Raw genomic sequence first — 6,153 nt, 5'->3', positions numbered from 1 at the left:
GTAAGACAAAGTCTGGCCATTCTCATTTCCAAGGAGAATTCTGGCTGCACTTCTTCCAAGACAGAGTTGTTAGTTCTTGTAGCGGACTATGATACTCTTAGCATCCTTCTCCAACACCACAATGCAAAAGTATCAACTCTTCTTTGGTCTTCCTTATTCATTGTCCAGTTCTCACATGCATAAGAGGCGACTGCAAATACCATGGCTTGGGTTGGGCACACCTTAGTCTGCACTGAGACATCTTTGCTCTTCAGCACTTGAAAGAGGTATTTTGCAGCGGATTTGCCCAATGCAAAATGTTGTCTAATGTCTTGACTGCTGCTTCCATTGGTGTTGATTGTAGAACCAAATAATATGAAGTCCTTTACAATTTCAATCTTTTCTCCATCCATCATGAAGGTGTTTAATGGACCAATTGTGAGGATTTTTGTTTTTTATGTTGAGGTATAATCCATACTGCAAACTGTAATCTTTAATCTTCATCAGTAAGTGCTTCAAGTCATCTTGACTTTCACCAAGCAAAGTTGTGTCATCTGTATATCACAGATTGTTAATGAGTTGTTTTGGTTATCTAGTGCCACTCTGGCAGGAATATACCACAAATGGAATTGCTTGGATAAACAGGAGTTTATTCTCTTATTGTTCTGGAGGCTTTAAGTCCGAGTTCAAAGTGCCAGACTCTAGGGGCTGGGTGAAAGCCCCTCAACCTTGGGCTTCAGCTCTGCCTCCTGCTCCCAGCCCACTGAAGCTGGAGTTTTTTTTTTTTCACTCAGACAGTTGCTGGCTGCTGAGGCTGACAAACCCAAGGTTGACAAGTAAAAAGGCACAGCCCCAATGTTACCAAACAATATGAGAGGCCACTAATTCAAGTCCAGATGAAGTCCAAAAATCAGCAGGGCACAGCAAGCTACTGAATGAAGACAAGGCTACATACAGGGTTAAAGTGTGCCATAAGCTCGAGACCTTCCTCAAAGTTGCTTCTTATATCCTGGAAGCGACTCACATCCCTAAAGCAGCTACTCAGCTGCTCCAGTAGATTCCATCATGGAGTTAATTACCAATCTCACCATGGGGAATAACTACATCCAGCTGTCCAGCACCTCAACCAGGCCTAGCCAAGTTGCCATACAACCTTAACTACCACAAAAGTCTTTCTCCAATCCTGATGCCAAGTTCTTCTTCATATAATCCAGCTTCTCAGAATATTTGCTCAGCATACAAACTGAATAACTAAGGTGAAAGGATACAACGCAGACACACACCCTTCTTGATTTCAAATCATGTGGCATCTCCTTGTTCTGTTCAGATGACAGCCTCCTGATTTATGTACAGGTTCCTCATGAGTACAATTAAGTGTTCTGGAATTCCCATTCTTCTCAATGTTATGCATAATTTGTTATGATCCGCACAGTCAAATGCTTTTGCATAGTCAATAAAACATAAGTAAACATCTTTCTGGTATTCTTTGCTTTCAGCTAAGATCCATCTGACATCAGCAATGATATCCCTCCTTCCACGTCCTCTTTTTAATCCAGCTTGCATTTCTGGAAGCTCTCTGTCAATATACTGCTGCAACCATTTTTGAATTATCTTCAGTAAGATTTTACTTGCCTGTGATATTAATGATATTGTTCGATAATTTCCACATTCTGAGGGATCACCTTTCTTTGGAATGGGTTCAAATAAGGATCTCTTCCAGTCAGTTGGCCAGGTAGCTGTTTTCCAAATCTCTTGGCATAGTTGAGTGAGTGCTTCCAGTTGGGCATCCATTTGTTGAAACATCTCAGTGGGTATTCTGTCAATTCCTAGAGTCTTGTTCTTTGCCAATTCCTTCAGTGCAGCTTCGACTTCTTCTTTCAATACCATTGGCTCTTGATCATATGCCACCTCCTGAAATGTATGAGCATCAACCAACTCTTTTTGGTATAGTGACTCTGTGTATTCCTTCTATCTTCTTTTGATGTTTCCTGCATCATTCAATAGATTGTCCATAGAATCTCTCAATATTGCCACTAGAGGCTTACCTTTTTTCTTCAGTTCTTTCAGCTTGAGAAATGTTGAGTGTGTTCTTCCCTTTTGGCTTTCCAACTCCATGTCTTTACACATTTCATTTTAATAATTGACTTTGTCTTCTCGAGCTGCTCTTTGAAATCTTCTGTCAGCTCTTTTGTCTTGTCATTTCTTCCATTTGCTGTAACTACTCTTCACTCAAGGGCAAGTTTCAGAGTCTCGTCTGACATCTATTTTGGTCTTTTCATCCTTTCCTGTCTTTTTAATGACCTCTTGCTTTCTTCATGGATGACACACTTGATGTCATTCCACAATTCCTCTGGTTTTCAGTTACTGGTGTTCAGTGCATCAAATCTACTCTTTACATGTTCTCTAAATTCAGGAGGGATGTTATCAAAGTCATATTTTGGCTTTTGTGGACTTGTTTTAATTGTCTTCAATTTCAACTTGAACGTGAATATGAGCAGTTGATAGTCTGTTCCACAGTCAGCTCCTGGCCTAATTTTGGCTGAAGATATTGAACTTCTCCATTGATTCTTGCCACAGAGGCAGTCAATCTGATTTCTGTGTTTTCCATCTGGTGACGTCCACATGTATAGTCATCGCTTATACTGTTGAAAAAGGTATTTCCAATGAATAAGTTGTTGGTCTTGCAAAATTTTATCATGCAATTTCCAATGTTATTTTTATTACCAAGGCCATATTTTCCAACTACTGGTAACTCTTCTTGGTTTCCAACTTTTGAATTCCAGTCCCCAGTGGTAATCAACACATCTTGATTGCATGTTCAGTCCATTTCAGACTGCAGAAGTTGGTAGAAATCTTCAATTTCTTCATCTTGTTTTTTGTGCTTGGCACATAGATTTGAATAATAGTCATATTAACTGGTCTTCCTTGTAGGCATATGGATATTATCCTATCACTGGCAGCATTGTACTTCAGGACAGATCTTGATACATTCTTTGTGATAATGAATTCCATACCGTTCCTCTTCAATTTGTCATTCCTGGCATAGTAGATCATATGGTTATCTGATTCAAAATGGCCAAAACCAGTCCATTTTAGCTCACTAACATCTAGGATATTGATCTTTATGCATTCTATTTCATTTTTGACAACTTCCAATTTTCCTAGATTCATACTTCATACATTCTGTGTTCTGATTATTAATGGATGTTTCCATCTGTTTCTACTCATTTTGAGTCTTGCCACATCAGCCAGTGGAGGTCCCAAAAGCTTTACTCTATCCATATTGTTAAGGTCATCTCTACTCTGAGGAGTCAGCTTTTCCCCAAATTTTGAGTGACTTCTGACCTGATGGCCTCATCTTCCAGCACTATAGAGGACAATGTTTCAGGGCTATTCATAAAGTTTTCCAGTAATATATCACACACTATTCATAAGGTTTTCACTGGCCAATTGTTTGAGAAGTGGATGGCCTCTTCCTTCTTCCGAGTCTGTCTTAGCCCAGAAGCCCCCTTGAAACCTGTCTACCATGATAACCCTGCTGGCATTGTGCAACACCTGTGGCTTACCCTCCAGCCTCACAACAACATGTAAGCCACCACAGGATGACAAACTGACAGACAAGTTCATCTCCCTTTGTTGTTCCTAACAGCTCTGTGCCCTCCTACCTCTGGCCCTAGCCTTAAAATGGAGCTGCCCCCAAGCAAAAGCAGCCTCAAACCCAGCATCAGTAATGATATCAGCCCCAATATATTTAATGTAGTTCTAGAATTCTCCTCATATGCATGTGAAAGCTGGACAATGAATAAGGAAGATCAAAGAAGAGTTGATGCTTTTATGTTGTGGTGTTGGTGAAGAATATTGAAAGTACCATGGGCTGCCAGAAGAACTAACATATCTGTTCTGGAGGAAGTGCACCTAGAATCCTCCTTGGAAGCAAGAATGGCTAGACTTCGTCATGTCAGAAGCGACCATTCAAAGGATATCATGCTTGATAAAGTGGAAAATCAGCGAAAAATGGGAAGGGCCTCAACAAGATGAATTGACACAATGGCTGCAACAATGGGCTCAGGTATAGCGAGGATTATGAGACTGGTGCAGGATCTGGCAGTGTTTCATTCTGTTGTTCATAGGGTTGCTATGAATCGGAGCTGACTCAACGGCACCTAACGACAACAACAGATTTACTTATAGTGGGACCATGTGATAGTAAAAGTTGTGTGTCAACTTGACTGGGACAGGATTCTCAGTGGTTTAGCAGTGATGATGTAGTCATCCCTTATGATAAGATCTAATATAATGTAAACATCTCTGTGATGAAATCTGCTGTGAGCAGCCAATCAGTTAAAAGGGAGTTTCCTCAGGGGTGTGGCCTGCTTCCAAACTATATGGATGTCCTTGCAAAGGTCTCTGGCTTTTTGCTCCATATGGATCCTACATCTGGCTCATCATTATCTGGTCTCCAGTTCCTGAACTTGAACAAATGGTTTGCTGAATTACCTGCGGATCCTAGGATTGTTGCCTTTACAGCCTATGAGCCTGCCATCTTTCCTGTTGAGCTTGGATTCATCAGCCTCCAAAGCCAGCAATCTACTGTATTACCATCTGTTCTGGTAACCTAGTGTTGCTCTGACAGGAATATACCACAAATGGGGTGGCCTTAATAAACAGGAGTTTATTTTCTTACGGTTCAGGAGGCTAGAAGTCCAAATTCTAAGTGCCAGGCTCTAGGGACTGGGTGAAAGCCCCTTGACCTTGGGCTTCAGCTCTGTCTCTTGCTCGCAGCCCACTGAAGCTAGAGGCATCTCTTCACTCAGGCAACTACTGGTTGCTGAGGCTAACAAGCCCAAGGCTGACAAATAAAGTGGCACAGTCCTGATGTTACCAAACCACGTGGCAGGACATTAATTCAAATCCATTGTAAGTCCCAAGGTAGATAGAGCATGGCAGGCTGCTGAACAATGACCTGGCTATATGCAGGGTCCAAGCATGCCATAAGCTAGAGACTATACCCAAGGCTTCTCCTTATATACAGGAAGCTGACTACATCCCTAAAGCAGCTGCTACTCAGCTGCTTATAGATCCCATCATGGAACTGATTTCCAGTCTCATCATGGAGAATATTACATCCAGCTGCCCAAACACTCAACCAGGCCCAAAGTTGACACACAAACTTAACCACCACACCAGTGATCTTGGATTTAGGAACCCCTGAAGCTACGTGTGTCAGGAGAATCCTGCAGCTTTATGTCTGACCCACAGATGTGGGACTTGACAGCCTCTACAACTGCATGAGCTATTATCTTGAGATAAATTTCTCTCCTCTCTCTCTCTCTCTCTCTCTCTCTCTCTCTATATATATATATATATATATTTCTGTGTGTGTGTGTGTGTGTGTTCTTCACTGGTTTTGCTTCTCTAAACAACTCAGCTTAAAACAGACCAACAGACCATTACTAGTTATTTTCCATGCATTCATATGGAGATATTTTCTGGGAGCATGGATAAACGATGGGGGGGGGCACAGATCTGCAACTGCTTTCACTGCTAACAGAACACAGAGTTGCAGAAATATTTTTTACCCCACTGTGGAGCCATGAGAAAACGACTCCATTTTTTCACTTATTTACTTATGTATTTGCTCACTTATTCATTCACTCATTTTTCTTTCCAGTTATTCACTAAATATTTACTGAACACCTCTACCTGCTCAGTACTGTTATATGTGGCCTTGTGACATGTTCTCTCCAAAGGAATATGAACAGACATGTTGTGGGTGGGCTACTTCCAGGCCTGGCCCATCAATCTCCCACATGTGCTTCCCACGCTCTTTCTCCCTTTCCACAGGCTTAGATTGATAATGAGCAGCTCATCTTGGAGGTCATTCATGAAGATGGTGGAACAATCATTAGTCTGTTGTTGTTTGTTGTTAGCTGCCATCAAGTTGGTTCTGACTCATAGTGACCCTATGTACAACAGAATGAAACACTGCCCAATCCTGCGCCATCCATACAATCCTTGCTATACCTGAGCCCATTGTTGCAGCCTCTGTGTCAATCTATCTTGTTGAGGGCCTTCCCCTTTTTTGCTGAAAAACCACTTTACTAAGCATGATATCATTCTCCAAGGAATGGTCCTTTCTGACAACATGACCAAAGTAGGTGTGAGACAAAATCC

Source organism: Orycteropus afer, unplaced genomic scaffold (assembly GCF_000298275.1).
Source record: "Orycteropus afer afer isolate SDZICR_OR568_19922 unplaced genomic scaffold, OryAfe1.0 scaffold00124, whole genome shotgun sequence".
NCBI lineage: Eukaryota > Metazoa > Chordata > Mammalia > Tubulidentata > Orycteropodidae > Orycteropus > Orycteropus afer.
This window is presented reverse-complemented; position numbering follows the sequence as displayed.